Source organism: Dermacentor variabilis, chromosome 6 (assembly GCF_050947875.1).
Source record: "Dermacentor variabilis isolate Ectoservices chromosome 6, ASM5094787v1, whole genome shotgun sequence".
NCBI lineage: Eukaryota > Metazoa > Arthropoda > Arachnida > Ixodida > Ixodidae > Dermacentor > Dermacentor variabilis.
In genome coordinates, this window is record NC_134573.1 from 163,530,650 (window position 1) to 163,553,765 (window position 23,116).

Here is a 23,116-nt window from a genome sequence, read left to right on the forward strand (position 1 = left end):
GCAGGAACACAATAACGACAAACCGTACATGGTCCTTGAGCTGCGAATAGCCTCGGAAAGCCGCGTTTATTGGGCTAAAGCAAACAAACGAAAAACGGAAGCCTGACTGCCTGCACACGTGTATGCAAGGCACGTCCACTTTATTGAGCCGATAACCCAGCTTGCCGCTCTGCAATGTGGCTGAATTTCGTACAATGCAAATATACGAGGCCTCCCAAGAACGAAGTCAACTATGGGACAGACAGCTACCTCATTCTTAAATGCGTTGACGTTAACAGCACTCCATTGATATATATATATATATATATATATATATATATATATATATATATATATATATATATATATATATATATATATATATATATATATATATATATATATATTATTGAATTGGGTCTTTCGATGACACATGAAGAGGTTTAACTGGCGAAACACCTAGCCTGCTACTCCGGACAGGAATGACAAGAAATTAAATGATACACACAGTGCACGTCACAGATGCTTCTAACGTGCACAAAACACACCCAAATACGCAACACAGAGTATAAGTGCGCCTGTGTTGCACATGATGCGCCGAGGGCGCCAGTCCACGGACCAAGTGTATACGCTAATATGCGAACAGAGCAGCTATATCGTCAAGCAGACGGCGACCGACACAAGACCGCACACGCTGGACACGGCTGAAGACGTATAGAGATAGAACGATCGACAGAGAAGCGCACAAACCAAAGACAAAAAGGAGTAAGAACCAAACAAAGACAGAACGTCCTTCGGGCACATGTGGTCTCTCATGCGCTTCGCTGACCAGCGCGCATTGTTCCCGCTACTTTGTTACCTCTCCGTCCCGTTGACGGCTTCGGCCCTCAACAACACCGGCTCTGACCGCGTGGGAAACAGCCGAGTGCGGAGATTCCTCCGCAGCACTCGCGGACAGGTGGCACCGCTACGAGGGGAGCGGCGAACCGAAACCCACCAACTGACCGCACGCGCCTTCGTTCGGCGAGGATTGCGAGACCGTAATTGGCGATGCGTGGCCCTTCTCGGGACAGTAGGCGTATTAAAGGTACGGTTCGGCCGATGGCAATCCTTCATTAGCTCAAAAAACGGGTCCCACCCGCGAACCGTGGTCTCTCATCCGTGATCAACGGTTAACTAGGCGGCAGCTAGCGCGTGAGTTCTGTTTGTGGCCGAATGATAGCTATAGATTGAGCGAGGAGTGCCGGCGATGTTTATGCCCGCTTGGAGTACCGCAAGACGAAATGGGTCTGTGGACGCTAGAAGATTATATTCTAGAGCCTTTGCGTAAGACTATGAGAAACGTGATATAGATGTTTTGCTCCCACCCTATCCCGTTTCTTTCATTGATTAATATTCAAGTGACAGCCCCATGTATGGCTTCTCACTTCTACATAGCTGAACTGTTAACTGTTAATCAATCATATGTCATCTATTTAACAATCCAAGATTGTGGAGAAGCCGGCAACATACTGCGCTTGCTGCCAATATTTCCAATCCGCAATAATAAAGATCCCTCAAGCCACGCGGTATCACTACACTAGACTTCAGAAATAGCTAGCACGCCGCCGTTGAATATACTAGAGGTTCGATATTCCTTCATCGAAACGAGGCAAACGTTGACGAAGATGGGCAGTTGCGTCCCCTCGCCTTCTAATTCATAAAACAACAGAAACCTGTGACGTCACAAGCTGCACCAGTGACTGGGTAAGCGTAGTTGATTTATTTGTATGGTGATCGATTAGAAAAAGCTAAATTGCTTCGGAAAACAAGAAAATTATTCGCGATAACTTCTGCAAACTTTTCCTGCGCAAACGATAGTCCCAAACCTGTGGTTCAGACGGCGAGATTTAAGACGAGCCCATGACTGTTCATTTTCTCCGCTAGTAACAGATTTCTTTTCTTCCAGCCGTAGGTATATTGATAACGTACTTGAAGAATAAAACTACACACCAGTCCAGAATAATTTAGTGTTTCGCTATATGGGGTGCCCGTGTGTTCCCGCATCTGGCTCCTTTTCAATACGAGACAGCGCGCGAACGAAAGCAGCTTGAATAAGTTCTCCCTTACCGAACCACCGTCGCGTCTCGCTAAGGGTAAGAGCGACGTGTTGTTTGCCTTGGCAGACGAAGGCAAGAAGTGAAAAAGAAAACACGCGGGACTAAATAAAGGTTCCGAGCCCAATACTTCGCTTCCGCAGTGGCCGCGTCGCACTTTGACAGCGTCTCCTTCGCGCGGTGTCCTTCGGCGCCTGCTTCAGGCCTCCGTATCGCATTTTTCTTCGTTTTACGCCTGCCGAAAAGTTTGAATTGTAAAAGAGTTCAGACCTTTCTCCTTTGCTGCCGGTTCGCGCTTCCGCGAGACTCGCTTGAGCGACCCTGTCCTTGTACGACGACGCGAAATGCGCACGATACTTTCTGTCGAGGAGAGGCAATAACAATCCATAATATAGGTAGCGCTTTTACCATGAGTTATGCAGTAGCGTGGGCACACGGCGTATGAAGTGTTCTGTAAGGAATGACACAGTTGCAATGCCGAGCCGAGTCACGTTATTTGCATTATTCAAAGAGAATATTTTTTTTTCTCTCTTCTCTTCTTAGCCGAGGATCTTTTATATGCAGTCAACGCGCAGACAAAACTATAAAGCTCACAAGTCGAATAACTGCGTCCTACTCTTTGTCTAACTATACAGGTTTCGCGTCGAGAAACGGCAAACCAGACGGAAATTATATCGAGAAGGGTGTGAATGCCTCAATGCTCAGTTAAGCGGCACACGTTTTGTTAACTCGAAAGAAGGCGCAATTACAACAGGCAGCCGCTTAACATTGTCTTCTGCTCCTTTGAGATTTTCACAGTGGTCCAATTGACTGGGTTGTGCAGCAATTTTTGTAGAAGCAAGTCTTAATTTTGGAGCAGTTTGGAACACTTAAATACAGATTTCAGAGCACTTTAGAGCTAATATACGCCAACTGCTGGGCACGTCCTAGGCTTTTCTAACACTCAAAATTGACAAACATTATTCCAGAAAGCATTTGCCGGTTGTAAAACAATGCTGCTCGGCCTCTGAATACAAAAAAAAGGAGGGGGGGGGGGGAGACCTTAATTTCAGCATCCCTTTAATTTACCTTGAAGGGGTGAAGACAGAAAACCTGTTCACAGAGTGCGCTGTAATTAGTTTCCTTCAATTGAGTGAAGATGCTCAGACCTTGCCTTTTACATCTTATGAATTTTTTATTGACAGCTGCCAGTTTACGTCCATGTTTTCAGCAAGCTTCTATCATCAGTCAGAAACACGTGGCCAGAGTCAATGTCATCAGTGCTCTTCTGAATCAGGCCAGCCTCGATAATCCCTTCTGAATGCTCAAGCATTGCTTTAGGCGACATTAGGCGCTTTTCAATGGTTTGCTTTTCTCGCAAAGCTGAAGCCTATGTTCAGAAACTGTTCGATTCCCACAACTGGCGCCGACCGATTACTTGGGCACCAGCAATTCAAACAAGCTCAATTCTTTTAACTACTTATAGGCACCTTCAGTGCCCATAAATTTAACGAGATTTCGGACACATTGAGGCACGCCATTCAATAATTCGTACTCCGCCTGCACGACAGCATGCTAGTTTCACCACTGAGTTGAGCCGAAAAAGCGATATTTTGGCTTTGATGCGTCGCTGGCATCGTCGATGGCATCACCGCGGCATGGTGGTCGGCTGCGTTGCCGATACCTCGTGGAAACCGAAACTAACCGAAACGGCTGTGATAGCGCTGTCGACTTCAGGGACGCGATTTTGTAACAGTGCGTTTCGCTTGATTCTATATACCATCCTTATTATCCACTGTTCACGGCCGGATGATATTGACAACGCAGACGGAGCACCGCTCTTAGCACTCGGGAAGCGCAAAGAGGACTGGCACCGCAAAAGGCATCTCTAAACATTCGCGGTCCGGTTATGTTGCCAGGGGTTGAAGATTCGGCGCATGCATTGATTGTACTTTCGCCTATCTGAGGCAACAACGTGACTATGGTAGAAATGCGGAGTGACTAGGTCGTAGGCAAGTGCGCGCAGCGACGTAATGACAAACTTCAGCTTTATGTCTGGACGATCCCTCTCGGGAATACTTTCACTCTGGCAACATTTCGTGCGACTAGCGCCGGACACGCCGTCGATCATAGACACTGACGCGTCTGACGCTAGTGACGCGAAAGTGAGATTATCTTCGAGAGTATTAAACCGAGAATACGGCACTTTTTCAATCCACTGGGAGAATAAAGTAACTTCTTTTCTGGCAAACTTGGATATTTCCGACTACCGATTATTCGGCCTTTTAGGTGGTCTCTGTCGGGACCGCATTATCGCGCGGCGACGTATAGATGACGTGAAGCTACGCATTATGAAGTCGCTATAGTCTTGCGCTTCATGCACGCCTGCAGACCACTGCGGCCACACACGCAATGCGCAGTCGCTAATTTTGGCGCACTTCGGTACAAAATCGTGTTTGTGTGTTTGTTTTGCTTTTCTTTTTAATCAGGATGGTGCAGGAAATCTCGTTTGGCGTAATTTGGCGCATTTGGCACAGGAGTGGGAGCACTGTTTCCACAACTATAGCAGAAACTAAACCCTGAGCAGTACCTCAAGGCGACAGGTCTTGGCGACCGTTTGTATAGCGAACCTTCAAATGTGAACGATACCGTGCCCTCTCTCCTCTCTCTTTCCATACCTATACCTCCCTGCCCCAGTGCAGGGTAGCAAACTGGACGTGCGTCTGGTTAACCTCTACGCCTTTCCTCTCTTCTATTTCTCTCTCCCTCCCTCTCTGAGCAGCGGTGTACGGGCCCGCATCTAGCGATTGCTGGTTCGTGGGCCGCTTCACAGTGCAAAGACGTTAGCTGCCCTCGCTCGCTTTTAACAGCAAAGTGTCTGTTCGTTCTTAGCGTGAATGACGACGATACAAAGACAAATAAAGGAGCCGCGCCGCAGACAAACAAACGGACAGCACCCGTCGCCACCGGCGCCTGCCAAGTGTCAGTGTCTCGCCCCCACGCCCTTTTCCACTCTATACCTCAGGCCGAAAACACGCATCCCTTCTGGTCCACATCACTCGACGATTCCCGCTTCGTTTTGTCGCTCGCTTCCTTCCACTCGCTCCTGCCAATGGCCTCGGCCAACAGCGCGTTTATTTTCTTCACTATTTAGCCTACTAAATAAACCTCCTCTTTCTCTCTGCTTGTGCCGGGCCAGCTAAGAGGCGCTTCAGTCCGTTTTCCCTGCCGAAGCGAGGCCAGGGGATTTAGTTCCGCGAGCCACGCACTGGCGGAGGGCAAATTAAGCAGGACCTTGTGCGGAACAGCGCTCCGAGTAAGCTAGAGAGTATAGAGAGCGTCGTCAGCAGCAGCAGCGGTTAGGTTGCGTTTCACGAGAGCTCCTCGAAGCTGTTTGCCGCGCGCTCGGCTCAGGGTCACGAAGCCGGGTGGGTTGGTTGGCCGCCCGTGAGTCGCCTTTTTCGCTTTCGTTTTCTCGAACAGAATGGGAAAACGGTGCAACAGGACCCTCCTCCAACCCACCCCCACCCCTCCACTTCTCCTACCGCTCCTATACAGGGTCGTCCGAGTAGGCGACGAGGCCTGGTTATTGTTTGGGCATACGCTGGAAAAAAAAAAGAAAGAAACCCACACACAAAAAAAAGCACTGAGCAAATACAAATGAAACCGTGCGTGTGTATGCATTCGCGCATGACCGTATAGGCCAGCCGTGAAAGCGCCACGTTGCAGCAGGACCGCTAGGAGGCCGGCGGCGGCGAGCGCCTTGAGGGAAACGTATACACGAGGCTGTGAAAAAAGCCGTAGCAACAGTCACGGGCATGGTGTGCGGAGGGGAGGAGGGTCGTGCCTCCAAATGACTCACTCACGCTGCAATATTCGTCCAGTTTTCGCGCTCGTCCGCCGAGAACGCCTTTCTTTCACGCTTGACTTCTGAGAACGAGGTGCGGAACGGGACAAAGAAGGCCACAGCCTGCGCGAGGCGACAGTCCCCTGTTGAGCGTGATCTGTTTGCCCACCGCCGTCCCCCTCCACTTCTCCCCACCCCATCCACCCTCTCTTGTTTTTGAGTCCTTTTGTGTGGGTCCCTTCCATACGATCTTTGTTTTCTGCTTGTTTAACTGTCATTATCATTCTGGTCAAGGACGCGGGGATGTAATCGATTCGGGCGACGCGCAGGCGGCCTGTTTCCTCACCGGGAGGCAACACTGTGCAAGATTAGCGCAACCACACCCTAGCTACGACGGAGTGTTTTGCAGCTAATTCTTGATAAATTAAGGGCCCACTCTTGCGAGTTTATGTTTTCAGTAAAGCTTTAGCAGTGATGGTGTCGCCCCAGTTTTGACAGACTTCTGTGTAGAAGGATATAGGACAGGCAGGCCTCTAAACATCTTAACAGACTCAAAGGAAGCGTGCAGAAATTACACGAGGGGCAGGATTAGCAAAGCCGCCCTCAGAATTCTTGGCGGAGCCAACTTCGCCGAGAGGAACGTTACGCACAAGTTAATTTGGATTCCGGCCCACGCAGGCATACAGGGTAACGAAAGGGCAGACAGCCTAGCTCGAGAGACCACGTGCCGAGCAGAGCAGTCGCGCGCCCCGGAGTATCACCCACACGCTTGTGAGGGAGGATACACAGAAATCTTAAACTTATACATAGGGACGAGAGCGAAATATCCCCCACCCCACAAAGCTCTAACGCAGGAGGAAGCAACGAGTTGGCGCAGATTGCAGACAAACTCCTTCCCAAATTTATACATCCTGAACAAAATGTACCCAACACAATACAGAGACACCTGCCCATGGTGCGGGGCCACACCCACACTATACCATGTCACATGGGAATGTAAACACAATAAATCATTCCACCAACACAATAACCCGAGTGCGGAGCAATGGGAGAGTCGGCTTACCAGCTGCGAGCTCACGGCCCAAAGGGCCTTAGTGCAGCACGCTAGTCAGGTAGCTAGGCTCAGTGGAGCCCTGGAATAGGGGCCCACCCTTGCTGGAAGAGGCTCCAAGTCGCCGGCGCCCAAGACGACCGAGACCTCGAGACGCAAAATCCTTGAAGGAACCAAAATAAAGTTTCTCTCTCTCTCTCTCTCTCTCTCTCTCTCTATAGGAAGAATGCGTTACAAGCGCCCTCGGACACCGCCTCAAGAGTGAACATTAAGCACTCTTCTATAAGTGGAACAATAGAGCACAATTTTTTTCACCACACGATAAAGTTCTAATGGTAGTTTGGGAAAGCTTCAGCAGCAATCACTTTGTCTACCTTAATCTGCTTCAAGTGTCATTATTATCAACCTACGTAGAAAATAATTATGGAAGAGAAGCTTTCTTCCAGCTTTTTGTGCACGCAGCTATGCGTGCGCTTAGGTGATTCTTATCGCATCTGCACCTGGACCAGTTTGACTATAATACGGGTCGAAGCTGTCACGTCGGCGGGACGGCAGCAGTAACGATAGGCCGGTAATTCTGTGCTACGTAGTTGGTGTCCCATTATTACTGTACTATGCTAAAGTATATCGGTATATTCCATATTTAAGCAATGGGGTAAGAGACCGGCAATTGAAGGTTGACAGCGAGGTGACTGATCCTATTATTGTATTATTTGCTTTGAAAACAAATACATTTGACAGGAACAAGTGAATAGGAGACAAGACAGAGGAATGGCACCACACACTCTTAGGCAAAGTTACACCTTTTGGAGTGCCCCTTCTGCCACACAACAATAATCGTCATCTGCCTTGATGCGTTTCCTTTATTTAACGCTGCGAGCCCGGTACTTTCCAGTAACGAACGGCATGCGCGTTATGAGCATGATAGCATTCCCGACAGGAAAGTAGTGGGCGCGGCGTTTTCAAGAAAGGAAACGCATCAAGGCAGATGACGATTATTGTTTTGTGGCAGAAGGGGCAATCCAAAGGGTGTAACTTCGCCCAAGAGTGCAGCGCACGCGCAAAAGGCCGCTCTAACTCGTATGGGCATGCATAGCGACGCAGTGCTGAAGCACACTCCAGCTTTTAAAGAATATAGGGAAGTTGCTAAACGGTGGCCGGTTTGTGATAATGTTACCTTTGTTATGATGAAATAAAGAAAGTGGGCTTCGTAAGCATAGAAGGTGGTCACCAACATACGAAGAAAACTGCTTATCTCTTCCAATCTATCAGACTAAATGTTTCTCAAGAACGTCGAATAATTTACGCCCTGTGTACCACTACATGAATGTATATGTCTTCAGAACTGCCGTACGGAGATGAGATATATCGAGAGATAAAGGCAATCAATGCGTTGCTATGACACCAATACACGTGACGCAAGCTACCTTCTGAGGCCTCTTCACGTGTAAGCTGACCTTCAAGACGCTCAGAAAAATTGATTTGGCGCTGTGCGCGTTTTCTTTTCGTTTGGCTTCGTACACGTGCCGCAATAAACGTCGGCTTCGAGCGATCTGAGAGAGAAAATAAAGCAAGCTTCGCAGAAATCATTTCGGCTCGTCTAGATGAAAAGAGAGTCATGCCGAAACATGCCCTCCGGAATGAGAAAGAATGTGTACACCCACGCAAAGACTGATTGCTTCGCGTGTAGTGAGAGCGCGCATTATCTCACTCCCCGTGGGCAGCCTAAAGGAAGGCGACCTGCCGCTCCGCATAGGATTGCGAAAACGAAAGCTGCTGCTGCTGCTCCTGAAGATATCGGCATTTCTTTCTTTCTTTCTTCCTTTCTTTCTTTCTTTCTTTCTTTCTTTCTTTCTTTTTTTCTTTCTTTCTTTCGTTCACCCTTCTCCTGTGCTTCCGTCGCCAGTATGTATAGCTTGAGTTGCGCAAGCGGTACTACCGAATATCGCCTTGCTTCAGCACATAATGCCGAATAGAAAGGCAAACACGGTGCCCATGTCTGGCGGTGCTTTTCAAGTCTCCACGTCGCTATCGAAACCGAACATGCCCAACCAAACTCCGCGGCGTCCCTATGGTTAGTTCTGCTAAGGTTCCTGAGTAAACAAAAAAAAAAAAAAGGAACGAGAACGAAAAGAAAAATCTGCTAGCGTTACTTTCGGCCGTGTCTAATATTACCGTTACCATGGCCCACAGCGAAAGTGCCCGCATCCGCGTGGACATTGATTATATGTTGGATGAAAGAAGTTGCTGTCAAGCGTGGAGAGCAGAAGAAAAGGGGTCGCCACGTGTCTGACTCTTGCTGCGTGAAGTTATCGTTTTCGCTCGCTCACTAGCTCCAGAATGTTTCAAAACAATCCCGGATAGTAGCGGATATAGTAGCTTCCTCCGAGACTCGTCGTGCGGGTGAAACAACGAGTGGATCTCGAGAACGATACATCTCAGCTCTCATCTTTCTCGAGCAGATGTGGTTGCGTAACAGGCGAGTCACGGACTCCAGGCACGAAGATTAGTTCAATGGTTAGCGCTCACCGAAGTCTGCGCCGGCCAGCCCTTACTTCACAGCGGCAGCGTACATCGCGGCCGTTAAAGTGACGGTTCGCAGAACGACCGCTGCTCTTTTCTTCGGGACGTGAGAGGTATGGCTGTTTCAACTTCCCTTCGCAGGGGCTCGCTCCCAAGATAGTCTCGCTTCTGAAAATGTATGCTTGGCGAAGTGAATCGCGAGGAGACAGCGGGAGCAAGACAGCGAGGCGGGAGGTTACCTTCTGGCAACTGATGTCGCAAGCCGCTTGTGGAATAATGCCTGGAGTTGCAGCGTTCTGGACTCTTGACGGGAGTGGGGCCTCAAGGAGACGCGCGAACGGTCTGGCGTGATGAAGAGAAAGAAAGAAAAAAAAAGAATTAGCAAAGAAGCGAAAGGTCCCTCCTCCACCTCCCTTTCCGGCGCCCCCTTCTTTTTTATGCACCACTGTTTAGTATCAACTCCCTTGCTTCTTTCGCTACTGTCGCCAAGGTATTTCGTTGTGACCATTTTTGATATTTCAATTCAAAAGGCCTCTTCACGGAAATGTACAAAGGACATTGATTTTCGCTTCATGGACACTGTTACAGTGACGATATATGAACTTCTCAATCTTGCGCGTTCAGCGACGTCATGTTAACAAGGTCTTGAAACAGTCGGTGCAACCGTTTTCACGCATGTGACCGCATGCAGCGCGCTTTTGTTGTCGCAACTAAAATAACAACCGTGGTAATAGCCGGTGATGGCGGCAGCCCATCGCTTTCACAAACCAGGCTTGAATTTGTTAGTTTTTCCACGCTGTTTGCAAGTATTTCAGCAGAATATAGTTATGTCTTACGAAAACTTCAGAACTGTCTCACGCTCAAGACAACATTTGATCCCAGTCGTCGAATCAGAGTAGGGGAAGTCTCACGAGGTAACATTGGCCAACAAGAAAAACGCGGGAGTAATGATTTACGTTTTTTTCCCCCTTCTTTTTTTTTTCTTTCTTTAGTTTTGCTCTGCAGCCGTACAGGCTGCAGCGACAGACAAAACCGAAGGGTGGTGACAACGTAAATGCGCATCGAAGAAAGGCAGAGAAGTGCCCGGTAACAGCAGGCCTACAGGGAAAGCAGGCCTACAGGGAACGTTCCAAAAGCCGGTGGTTATCTGGTGGGTGGGAATGTTTGATTAACCTCTACGCGCAGCCTTCGCTAAATTCCTTACGGCGTGGCAGCTCTCGCGGAACACCGTTACCGTTGTTGCCAAGGCACAGACAGGCAGTCCTCGATGGGTTGGCATCACCGCCCACACATCAGCGAGAGACCTTCAGAAATGTACGGGCTAGACCAGAAAGAAAGAGGCAAACACACGAACATCTTTCGAGGGAGAATTCATATTTGCTTTCTTCTCTCTCTCGCCTCTTGCTGAAGGTGCTCATTACGGCCTATTTGGCGTCCGAAGCGGAGTGCTGCGTGCGGTGCACGACAGAGCCGAAGAGGGGAACAAAGGATGCACGAGCTTTAAGAGAAAGAACTAAAACAACCACGGCTGTTTACTCAGCTATAGAAGAAGCGGAAGTCAGCGATTGGATAATAAAGAAAGCAATTCCAAGGAAGTAAACAAGAAAAACATCTGGTACACCACTCTTCGCCTCGCTCGCAACGGCTTCAAGGTTAGCACCCTGCCCACGACTTGGAAGCCAGCAGAAAACCTATATATAGCGTACACTGTACGCGGCCTCGCTGCTGCCGCTGTGGCGCTGTCTGGGACGAGCCCGAGCCCTCGCGAAAAAATACTGAGTCTTTTACCCGATAGCGAACTCGATTACAAAGGCCGGAGCAAATTCTTCTTCCAGGATTTATTGAAGCCAGCGTCATTCTTGGTAGTCGCCGATCAAAATCAAGCTTCAGTAACCTGAATTATATATCGATAGATTATCTTTTGAACCTACGTACATCACACAGGCTCATATGGCTTTGTGTGTCGCAAGAGGATTGTCTCGGGAGACAAAAGGGGACTTTTCAGCTGTCTCCGGAGACATTTCTTGTTCGAACACAGTTTAGCACTTCGTGTGAGTTGATGTAAAGTGTTTCATGTTATATTCTATATACTTTGCTTGTCTCTGTAAGCCTTTTTTTTTTTCATTATTCCTATAGCATTGATGTCCTCCTGTGCTGCGTTGTGATTAAGCCTCGCAAACTTTGCGACCACGTGCTATAAGTGAACACAGATAGGCGAGATATGATCAAGCGTCTTCTCTATACGGTTGTACTGATTTTATGCGACACGGAGCAGCCGACACCGCTTACAGGCGGTAACGCCTAACGTCAGCCAATACTTCATTTCAATAAATAAATAAATAAATATCATCCAGTAGTATCCTGCTTCGTCAAATATACACGAGATGAGGAGACCTCACTTCAGAGCTATGCTCAAGCAAGGCCACACACATGGTATACGCGCCCTGCACGTATGCATCTTGGCATCGTTTCTTTTTGCCAAGGCTCTGCTTCGTTGTAGCGAAGCGGAAGGAGGAGGAGTCGAAGCTTTCCGTAACGGATAATGGAGAACTCGGCCGGCGGACGCCCACAAATGACGTCACTTAGTACGCGCGATGTAAACCAGAAGCATTTTGGCGTTGCTCGTTCTCGCAAACGAATGAGCTCCGCTGGTGGCGCGACTCATTGCGAGCTCGATGCGAGACTTTGGGCCGGCCCGGCTAATCAGTGTAATACATTGTGTGTGCGTGCGCGTACGTGCGTACGTGTGGAGGGATATTAGATTTTTAATGGGAGAAAGGCGGAGAGGTCGGCCCGCATTATAAACAAGCCTTGTCTCAGGCCTGCTAATGCTCGCAGGAAGAGGAAGGGGAGGAGGATTACGTTGCGGAATGAAATATCGCCGAAACGGACGTGTAATGTATCTTTAGAGAAGAGACGAATAGCGTTGTTCCACCGAAAACAGGAAACACACGCTGCGAGGCAGACGCGACAATGTATCTAGATATACGAAATAAAAAATGTTCATTAATTCTTTTTTTTTTGGGGGGGGGGGGGGATACTTGCGATGAGAATCAGGGCCAAACAAGAGGTTCTGTTCTGGAGTGAAGTAACAAAGTGCGTTGCCAAGAGACACGGAAACGAGTCAAAGCATACGAGCATTTAATGTTTTCATTTTCTTGATTAATCACCTAAAAGTTCAAATTTATCAATCCCGGTACAGTTCCGGTGAATGAGATCTCTTATCCGCATCATATGTCTGTTACACACATTAACGTGCAATGGAACTTTCACTCTTCTTCCTAGCCGGGATGTATTGATGTTTCTCTTCCCATTCGTGATAATAAAAAGGAGGGCTTTACATAGACCGCGCCGATGTTGTTAACAACACACCATGCTCGTGAACTAGCGAAGCCTGTGGTGCGTGCATATTAAGCCTTCGACTGTGCGGTGAAGAGAGAGATTATTTATATGTAGGTTAACCATGGGGGCGAGCGACACACACCACATGCTACGCCGGGTGAAATGGTGAGAGTTGAAAGAAAGGAAGTAAGAACAAAATAAGAACACACACACACACACACACACACACACACACACACACACACACACACACGCACACACACACACACACACACACACACACACACGCACACACACGCACACACACACACACACAGGCGCGCGCGCGCGCGCTGTAAAATTAACACAAAGATACGAGAGAAAAGCACTGATACATCAAGTTTCATCAAGGCACGTATCCCTCAGGGACGCTATAGGCGCCTCACTGGGACGCACTTTAGAGCCAGGTCACTGCCAAGAACGTCGCGTAGCTCAGGTCCCGTGTAGTGTCACGCGTCGAGAGAGCATTCCTCAAGACAGCCGCTGAGGTTGTAAAGCGCCTGCAAATACAAATTAAGTGGGCTAATTCCTCGTCAACACCGCAGGTTGGATTCAATGGCGCGCTGTACGAATTCGTTTTAAGCAAATGGTAACTTGCGCAAGCGACACGACTCCTCTACATTCTGCACACAGTGACTCCTTCGAGGTGATCCTGATGCTATCTTCAAGGTGTGCAGTGAAGTTTCCATCGTCGCTGTTCTTCAGTAGTTCACGGAAAAGGAGAAAAGTTGAGAAAGAAGGCAAGTAAAGACACCGACACCAGCAGTGCTCATTGATTCGTTATTTCGTATACTGCGAAGAATGAGGTGGGGTGCTGAAATGAGGAAAATCGCAAGCGCAAGTTGGAACTGGCTTGCGCGAGACAGGGGTAATTGGAGACCTCTGGGAGAGGTCTTGATTCTGCAGTGGACATAACTATAAGCCGGTGGTGATGATGGTCATCATCGTCATCATCATAATGATAATCATCATCATCATCATCATGATGATGACGACGACGACTATGATGATGATGATGATGATGATGATGATGATGATGATGATGATGATGATGATGATGATGCACTCACTGAGTTCCTTTCCTAGAATGGAAGAGCAGCGTTAAGAAGCAGCTTACGAGGCCTCTGTGGCTGCCTGGTCGACGTTAGCGCCACGTGTTGTGCCCCAGCGTGCGTTAAGCCACGTAAAGCAAGCACCACGAGAGCAGCCGATGGAAGAATGCGGTTTATGTCTCACAGCTGCGGCATGCTGGCCGAATGGCTTCGCAAGACAACACACCAAGGATTATAGATTCTCAAGTTTGACAGGATGGACCCTGTATAATGCAGCGTTTTCTTCTTTTTCACCCCATTCTATTCGGTTATTATCATCTACAGATTCGCACCTGCCATTTCTACATATTTACACCCAACGAATGCGTGCGGTTTCATCGTGGCAATTAGCGGCCAGCTATTTAACCTTGCTGAGTATGATTAAACAAATCGCGCTTGATCAGCACTTTAAGTGTCCTGCTTATTATGATGTTGTTTATCTTTTGTACGTGTCTTTGTTGCTGAAAGCTTGAATTCTCAGGGATCGGTCACGTCAGAAACAAGAAAGAGACATAACGTGACTGGTGTGGTTGGCATTAATCCGGTTACGTTGAAACCTTTTATGACACAACAGGGAGATGAAAGCGAGCGATGGAGCAGCTTTGAGTCGCGTAAGAACCAGCCATTGGGCGATGGTCATAATCTCTGCACCTTATCCGTTTAGCTCCTCAATCCGCACACCTAAACAGTAAACAGTTCCACATTTCACTCCCTTCGTTTAAAGCGACATCGCAAAGGATAACAGGGGCGCGGCCGATGGTAAAGAATCCAGACCTCAATTGCATCACATCGAAATAAGCTGATACGAAACGCATTGTGAAGCCGCGGGAGCCTGCAAACCGGGACGCTCAGGTTGGGCGGTGGCAGCGCGGCGTCCTCCGCCCGTTCCGGCAAACCGAGCGACGCAAGAACAAAAGGTACGCCATAGCCAGCACACGCCTGCAGCTGGATTCGCCCGGGTTTCTCGGAACGCATATCACGACCGTGAGCGCTCATGGCGCAGCAGCGACAACGCGCAGAAAGGCGGCACACCGTAAATCACGTTCCACCCCCCACCCCACCTCTAGGGAAAGGGGCGGTTGAGGAGCACGTCGAGAACGGATGCCATGGGCTTCGGCGACTCCATGCGCGGGGCCGAAATCAGCACGATGAGAGTTCTGTGGATGCGGATGGAACTCGAAGGCCGCGCAAGCGGCAACTTTGTTTGTACACAATATTTTGACGCTGCAGAGGCGAGCGTCGATGCCAAAGGACCGCCGGCACGTTTGAACCGTCTACAGAACTGTGCCATCCGTGCTGTAAGGCAAATAAAGGTTTTTGCTTCCCGAAACTTGGAAAAGATCGAGGCAAGTCCTATAAACGAGGTGAAGCTAACTCTGTAAGGGCAAACAGCATACAGCGAAAGGATATACAGAATCTGACTGTTGCACGGCAGGCAATCTACGTGACTTCTACGGATTTATAGCCCGTGGTTACAGCGTTAGAAGTTTCCTCGCCAAGTCTAGCGAAAGAAAGAACACCTCGCTTCGTGTGATGGCGGCGTACACGGCGACCACTCACCTGCACACCTACGAGAGTGCCAATTTCTTTTGTTTTTCGTTGGTCTTTTCTGGCATCACTCTCTATACCTGACGTCAGGCCTCAGCGTCACCATTATCCACGTCATTTGTTACCTCACTACTACATCCTTATGGTGCAATACTGTAATATGAGAAGGGGCCTGCCAAGTACGCTAATGTGAACGGTATAACACCGGAAGGAAAGTAAACCAGCAATGCGCGCTGCAGCCAAGTGTACACGCTGCATCCGATCTTAACAATGCAACTGATGGAACACGTTGGTAACACTCCACTATTTTTCCAGCGATTGTGCTAGATTTTCTAGCGAGCACATTACGAAACCCACCACGCATGAATATATAAACACGGACTGACAGCTGCTTATTATTTTCCGATGTAGTGGTGTTTTTCAAGTTAGAATGCTATGAAAAAGTATACCTCAGGAAATGATCGCCCATGTAGGGTTTGTAGGTTCCGCGTTCTCATGCGCCTAGCAACAGAGCAGTTGCCAGAGGATTACGACAGTCTGACGCATAACGCTAGGTGTCACGGCGCTGCATTGAGGCCGGATCAGGATGATTGACTGCGATATTTTATCGCCTATGTAGGTATAGGCGAGCTAACCTTGTCAGCCACCTTCCTGCTGATAAAAGAATAAATACGCGGCAGGCATTCATTCTCTCATCTCCTTGATTCAGGAATGAGCAACAAAAGTGTAGCGGATAACACAAACTGACGCGGCCGTCAGAATGTAACAGCATCCCCGTATTTGTCGTTGTTGTTGTTGTAGGACTACCAACGAATGCTCGCGCTATATAGAGACAGCAACCTCTTGAGGTTTGTCCTCTTCCATTTGCGCTAGATAGTCGACTGTCCAATTTCTGTGCACTCTAGATGAGCCCTTTTAGTGATGCTCAGAACTTTGAAAATAGATGTGCTGTATTATATATATAAAACATTTGCAGCAGTGTCCTACGTGCTACCACGCTGTAGTTATGCAGATAAATGGAAACGAGCACAAAATTCATGGATGGTGGTCGTACCGCGAGACCGTTTCGACTCTCTCATTTTAATTCTGGACGAGATAGGGAGACGTTATAATAAAAAAAAAACGAGAAGTCGACATGAGCTAATAGACCGCTAGCCTGCTATTCTGATCCAGGGAAAGGGTAAGACGAGAAAAAGAGAGTATGAGCAGAGATTACGGGGATGACAGCAGCTTATATACACGTTCTCGTCTGAAGCGTCCGTTCTCAACTTTGTATCTAACTAAGCCTGCATTAATGGAAAACTGTAAGATTGTTTCTGAGGTAACTCTAAAAGAATAATGAGGTACAGAAAAGGGGTATGCCGTAACCCTCGAGCTGCACACAATATCACACGGAAGTGAACAGTGCAAACGACAACGGACTCTAAAAGTAGACAAGCGCTCAATTACCCTCCGTGAACAGGAAGTCGTGTTTCTCGAGTGCAGATAACGTGATTCTCGCCTTGTATGTCGCCCCCCCCCCCCCCCGCATTTTTTTTCATTTGTATGTTTATATCGGCACCGCTAGTCTTGTTTCTTTCTAAGATTTCTGTTCACTTCCACGTAAAGGTGCATCAACTTGTCCGACTAGCTACACTACTGCACACAACTGTCCCGCTTCGGTTTCCGAAGTCCCACACGTACTACTTCGGTAACGCCCGGCGACGTCTGGCTGCCCTTTGTTTTCCGCTCACGTGGCGGCTTTGGAAGACAGACTGCACGAGACAGGCATGGCGAGAAATTGTTTCTCTCTTCCTTCTCTGTTTTTTTTAATGCGGCGATTTTCACTTCCCGCTCTCGTCGGGTTATTAAACTCAATTGCCTAGTTGGTGAGCACCGCTGGCGCACACCTAAAGCGTGGCCCCAGCGTGGTATATAATGATGCACGGTCGCGCACGCCATAGCCCGCTTAACTTCCTTTCTCCGAATTATGTGCACCCGTCATCCTTCTCTCCTCGGCACCGCGTGTGGCACATGGCGATCTCCTTGAATTACTCGGTCACGCCGCAACGCTTTGGCTAATTGCCCCCGGCGGTCGTGGCTGTAGCTGTAGTGCAGCCCGGCGAGCAGGCGTTGATCCGACTCTTGGCAGAGCGGCCTCGGCGACGAGGGTTTCTATCGAGGGTCCTGCTTCTCCTGAGAACGATGGAGCCCTCTTTGGCTTGGCGGGAAAAAAACACGTGCGCTGTGCGTTGCGTGTCAAGCTAGGCGTGCACGCTGCAACATACGTTTCTGTCACAGACTCCGAGATCAAAGCACAGTTCTTCAATGCATACGGTGGACGCGCTTTGCGAACGGTGGATTGGTGCTAGCACGCCCACTCAGCGCGGGACTATGTACCTGCCTCGAGTCCGTATAAACTAATTTGCTGTCATACTATGATGAAGGCAGGTTCGATTGTAACTGAAGAGACGTTGACATCAGAATATCGGCTTACGCGTTTGCTTATGTAGCCATGGAGCAGCGGTTTGTACCAAAAATAGAAAGATATAAACGAACTAGATCTCGATGCTTCTCGAGCTCTAACTCATACAAGTATTTCTGTTCCAGGTTTGCTTGGATCGTTGGGTTGATTCTCATAAGCCTTGCCGGCAGCAGTGGGGCAAGGCTTCGGTGCCTGCTAGGAGAATAACAGCGAAAAAAAAATGATATTCGGAGACGTCACGAACAGTGACGATAGTCTTGACAGTTGCGGTCTGCCAGGCATAGTCTATCGTGCCTCGGCAGTCGAGATTTATTCATCGGTTGCATTTCGTCTAATCCAAACCGTAGACGAAGCAAATTGGTGAACAATACATGCAAGATTGCTCTAATAGGTGGACTGCTAAAGCTCACTTGGTAGCGGTCGCTCGGCAGCTTAGGCGCTTCCCTGTTCAAGACGAAAGCGAGGGTTTGATTGTCAACCACGAAGGCTGCATTCTGATACCGCGGCTAATTGTAAATGGGCAAATTGTGAAACGTTTGTGGGCACGTATTCATACAGGTTTTTGGTCGTAAGCGTTCATAGCCATTGGCTGGTCCCTTTCGCTAATAATATGCGCAGCCTGAAGATTAGCTGGACTTCGGCCTTTGGAACAGTTCTAGCTGAAGAGCTTTTTGTGAATGCGGGCCATGATGCGTCAAGAAGAAGCCTCGGCGGCCTAAAATTTTCCAAATGTCTCCAGTGTTGTAGCCAAGGTGTAGATTTCAGCTTGGGTCTAACGAATACAATAAATAACTGAAAAGAAGAGGAAAAAAGAAAAGCTTGCCGAAATTCGGCGAACATTGGTAAGTTGTAACTAAAGAACCAATGCCTTCTTTCGAACTTCGTATTCACACCACATTGTGTCTATCCTCTCTTCTTTCATGCTGTTGTGCTGCCCACTGTGTTCCAACTCCAGTGTAGCTATGATGACCCCGGCCATACACCACTGAGGGCTTCTGGTTCGCCGCGACACCCGTAAATCCTTCGGGTGACAGCGTTAGTCCTTCTCGTGTGAGGAGAACCTCGTAAAACAATGAACAAAATTTAGCAGCGTGGTAAGATAAAGTCAAACAATGGAATATATATAACTACCACTCCTCGGAAATCAGGCTGACTATGGCGTGATAGACTAAACAAGTTTTCTTCTGCGTCCTTATTTATCCATATTTTATTTCCAGCAGGCACACAGCTTCTCCCGAGCAGTGTCGTCACTCCATTCGACCACAGTCAACATGACAAAGGAAGGCATTACACCAGTCTCGGGCCAGCTTGCGACATAACGCGTTTCTCGCTTTATCGGCGCACGACACAAGTTGGTTAGCGACGTTGAAGGGACCGGTAACCGCGCTGTCTACAGACACTGCGAGAATGAGTTCGCGGCAAAGAAAACGTTTGCGTGGCAATGGCGCCCTATCGCGGGCGGTTCTTTCACGTTAATGGCCCCCTTCATTCAAGTTAACTCGGCGAGCCATTGTCCTCGCCTCGGCGTTAACTCGATTCTACGGTCAGTGCCACCGTTTTGCAGCGGCAGCGGCGGGCGGCCTCCTGTCCTTTGTGGCTCTTCTTGTTTCCCGTCGCCTTCACTGCTGACACACTTGACGGCCTTCGAACAGACGCCAGAACAGAAGTACCAGAAGAGTTAGGCAGGCAGGGTAGCGTAAACACCAAGTAAACACTGCGATCGCCGATGCGTAACGGCGCTGTTATTATTTCGCACTCTACTTTCTATCTTGCGTATACATGACGTGAGATTGCAGGCTATAAGCTCTGTGATTTGTTGCAGAAACTCGTCGACAGCTACATTGTCTTCCATTGTGGAACGCCCACTTGGTGAGAACAGCTTAGCACTTGAGACGAAGTTGCTGTTATTGTTTACACAAGTATCCAGAAGATTCCTTATTACGCGAGCTAGTTGAGTTGTAGTTAGCGTTCGAGCGCCGACTTCTCGAGCGGCGAACACTGCGTAGACTAATCTAGACGTGACAATCGTTCCCACTGCTCCCACTGGGTTTGAAGCGATGCGTTCGTTGGCGATGTTCTTTCGTCTTTTGTTTGATCACACACACCCACAGTGTTCGTATGTTCGGATGCAACGACCACGGCATACACATGGGCACCCGCTTTCCCCTTCATCGCGGCAACACTCAGTGACCTCAAACAACCAGCGGAATTGCACTAGTAAGCGGAGTTAAGTATTGTTAGGTTGAGCAGGCAAGAGTGCTTTACCTGTGCTCCAGGCTCTCGTCAAATCAATGTAGTGCGCCACATTCTACAGGGATTTTTGCAGCAAGAATTAGACCTCGTAAATGCAGCCGCGATTGTCGCACTATCCTCTAAGTAGTTCTAATCTTAACACACCACCAGCGCAAAACCTTGAAGTAATATTTAAGCGTATTTCTAAATATGCCAACTACTCTCTTTCTCTTTATTTCTACTTTTTGTTACCGGCGCGGTATTTCTATTTCAAAGGATACGGAGGAGTTACAACGGCATCTCAGCCAAGCCACTACGGAACGATGAAATGAAAGAGCCGCTTCCTAATTAATTCGAGCGGCAAAAAAAAAAATCGTTATCCCTATTTATTCAATGTGCGCGCGCCTAATCACACTATCTGCCGGAATTGAATTATGGGGTTTTCCGTGCTAAAATCACTTTCTGATTATAAGACACGCCGTAGTGGAGGACTCCGGAAATTTCGACCACCTGGGGTTCCTTAACGTGCACTTAAATCTAAGTACACGGGTGTTTTCGCATTTCGCCCGCATCGAAATGCGGCCGCCGTAGCCGGGATTCGATCCCGCGACCTCGTGCTCAGCAGCCTAACACCATAGCCACTGAGCAACCACGGCGGGTACTATCTGCCGGAGGACTATTGTATGAGACATTCGATACCTACATATCGAGCATCACGAATGGAATCGTTTATATATTTCTATGTGCAGTTCTAATTGAAGTTGCTGACAGTCCTGCGTGTGATATCTGCGGCTTGAGAGGAGAACATAGACCACCTATTGTACCACTGCGCTGTATTTGAATATACAAGGACAATCAATGTCCACTGTACTGCGGAGATTAGATGATCGTCCAATGTCCGTATGGAAGGTACTGCGACACCCTTCCCGACCGATCTTTGACCCAGGAGGCAGTGAAGACACGTTTGTGTTTTTTGAAAACGACTCGATTGTGCGAGCGCCTTCGACTGCGTGGTGTTGTCCGCGCACTTGCATACATTCGCCATCTTCCTGCCTCGCCATCCTCTTCCTATTTCCGTTTCCGTTCCCCTAGCGATGGTTAGCCAGCCAGATAGTTTTCTGGTCAACATACCTGCCGTCCCCACTCTCTCTCTCTCTCTCTCTCTCTCTCTCTCTCTCTCTCTCTCTCTCTCTCTCTCTCTCTCTCTCTCTCTCTCCACTATGTGTGCACCATAAGTAATCTGAACTGTTCTGGTGTTTTAAGTTTGAACAGATGTTACACATAAACGAAGGAAAAGCCATAAAGAAGAAAAGTTACATCCCGTGCGACCACGGTGCGAGGCCGGTCTTGAAACATTGGCTTCATATCAACACATGAGCGAGGCGAACGAATCGCGTCTTCGTCTCCGATCGAGCTTCTGTTGACGAGTCGCACCGTAGTGACCCTTTTCGCAGAGTAGTTTGTCCTAGAGAAACGAGATGGCGATTTCTGCGGCGCTCCGCACGTGGCCTCAGCGACAGCGCACGAATACTAAACCATGACCGCTTCCACCTTGCTACTGTGCGATCAGCTGTCCGAAATGCAACTGAGTTTTCGTTAACGCACTGTGCTCCAATCATGCTGGATTGAATCATGTGGATTAAAGACGCGTGCAGTAGTTGGCTGCAAAAAAAGCCACTAGCTTATTAAGGAATGGAATGAATCTGTATGGCCAAGTTCGTGGACCGCTGCTGCAACTGTCCGTACGTGTTACCGGTACTTCGAGATGTGCGGCTTTCCCCGATGATACATAAATTTGCTCATCCGCCAGCGTTGCATCGCTAACCTTTAAAGAAAGTGACTCAGTCCCGGAACGGTCGGCAGGAGTGAGTATCGCTCGTTAAATGGTGACAAAGGGAGTAGCGCCGCTTCCTGCATTAGTAAGTTTCGCGCACTGTATCTCCACACATCTACCCCAACTGGCACGGATACTTACGCCCCCTCTATTTCCAACGTGTCAATTAGTGAGTGAACGGACGCACACTTGAATATATGCGCACCATATGCACACAATAGGTGACGGACTACACCGATAGCGCACGAATGGTCAACGCTGAATGTTTCGTGGTGAGCCACATTTGAGTAAGCGAGTTACTCGCGATAACACATATCTACTACAAGGTATTACAATGTACAAAGTAGCTACGTTTCAATCCTTGCGCGCATCAAGAACAAATCTGCGGGAACTAAGCACACCAGCGAGCGATTAGGCAGAAAATAATCAGATAGTGACCGAACCGAGGGAATTTACTGTCAGAAATGTGACAAGCCACTGCCCGATAATATTTGCCATATAAAGAACGGAGAACAAAACACATTAATCCTGATTCAATTCATGAGCGGAAAGTTTCGATAGCTTGGATTACATATTTAACTCCGCTTTTAGAATAAGCATCATGTACGCTGCTCGCGCCGTTTAGATATAGCTTAATCACCTCCGAAAGCGCTTTTGTATGCTCTGTGACGCTGCGGCCAAAGCTTCGTGTCGCCCATCCGTCACCGTCTACGATATCTCCCGAATCAAAAGCTTGCTAAGCCGCACCGGCGTCATGCACACCAGTTGTAGACATCGAGGCAACGGAGGAGTTGAGAGAAGCAATGGACGTATCAGCGCGTAATCAAACATGGCAGCGGCCACGGGGTCGCCGCGAAAAGGGTCGCTGCATACTATACCACGGCCGCGCGCGGTCGTAACCGTACTTCGTGTCGTCTTCCATGCCGGCACCAGCGGAACTTGTGTGTCACTCATAAGCCTTCTCTCGAAACCGCCGTCCGTCCCTGTAAGAGGAACCGATCGAGAGTAGTGTGACGTCCGGACATATACAAAATCGCAGAAATAATCGAAGTCGGTTCAGTTCCATGCCTCTCCCGGTGCAGTTATACAAC

The 23,116-nt window shown here is 48.6% G+C and overlaps 1 long non-coding RNA gene across 1 annotated transcript in view; it reads right to left on the bottom strand.

The window, feature by feature from the left end:
* The window catches only part of LOC142584434 (uncharacterized), a 272,834-nt gene extending 266,821 nt beyond the window's left edge, over window positions 1–6,013 (bottom strand). The window contains exon 1 of the long non-coding RNA XR_012828785.1: window positions 5,921–6,013. This is a non-coding gene — a long non-coding RNA (uncharacterized LOC142584434). The remainder of the gene's footprint in view (window positions 1–5,920) is intronic.
* Window positions 6,014–23,116: the final 17,103 nt, after the last annotated feature.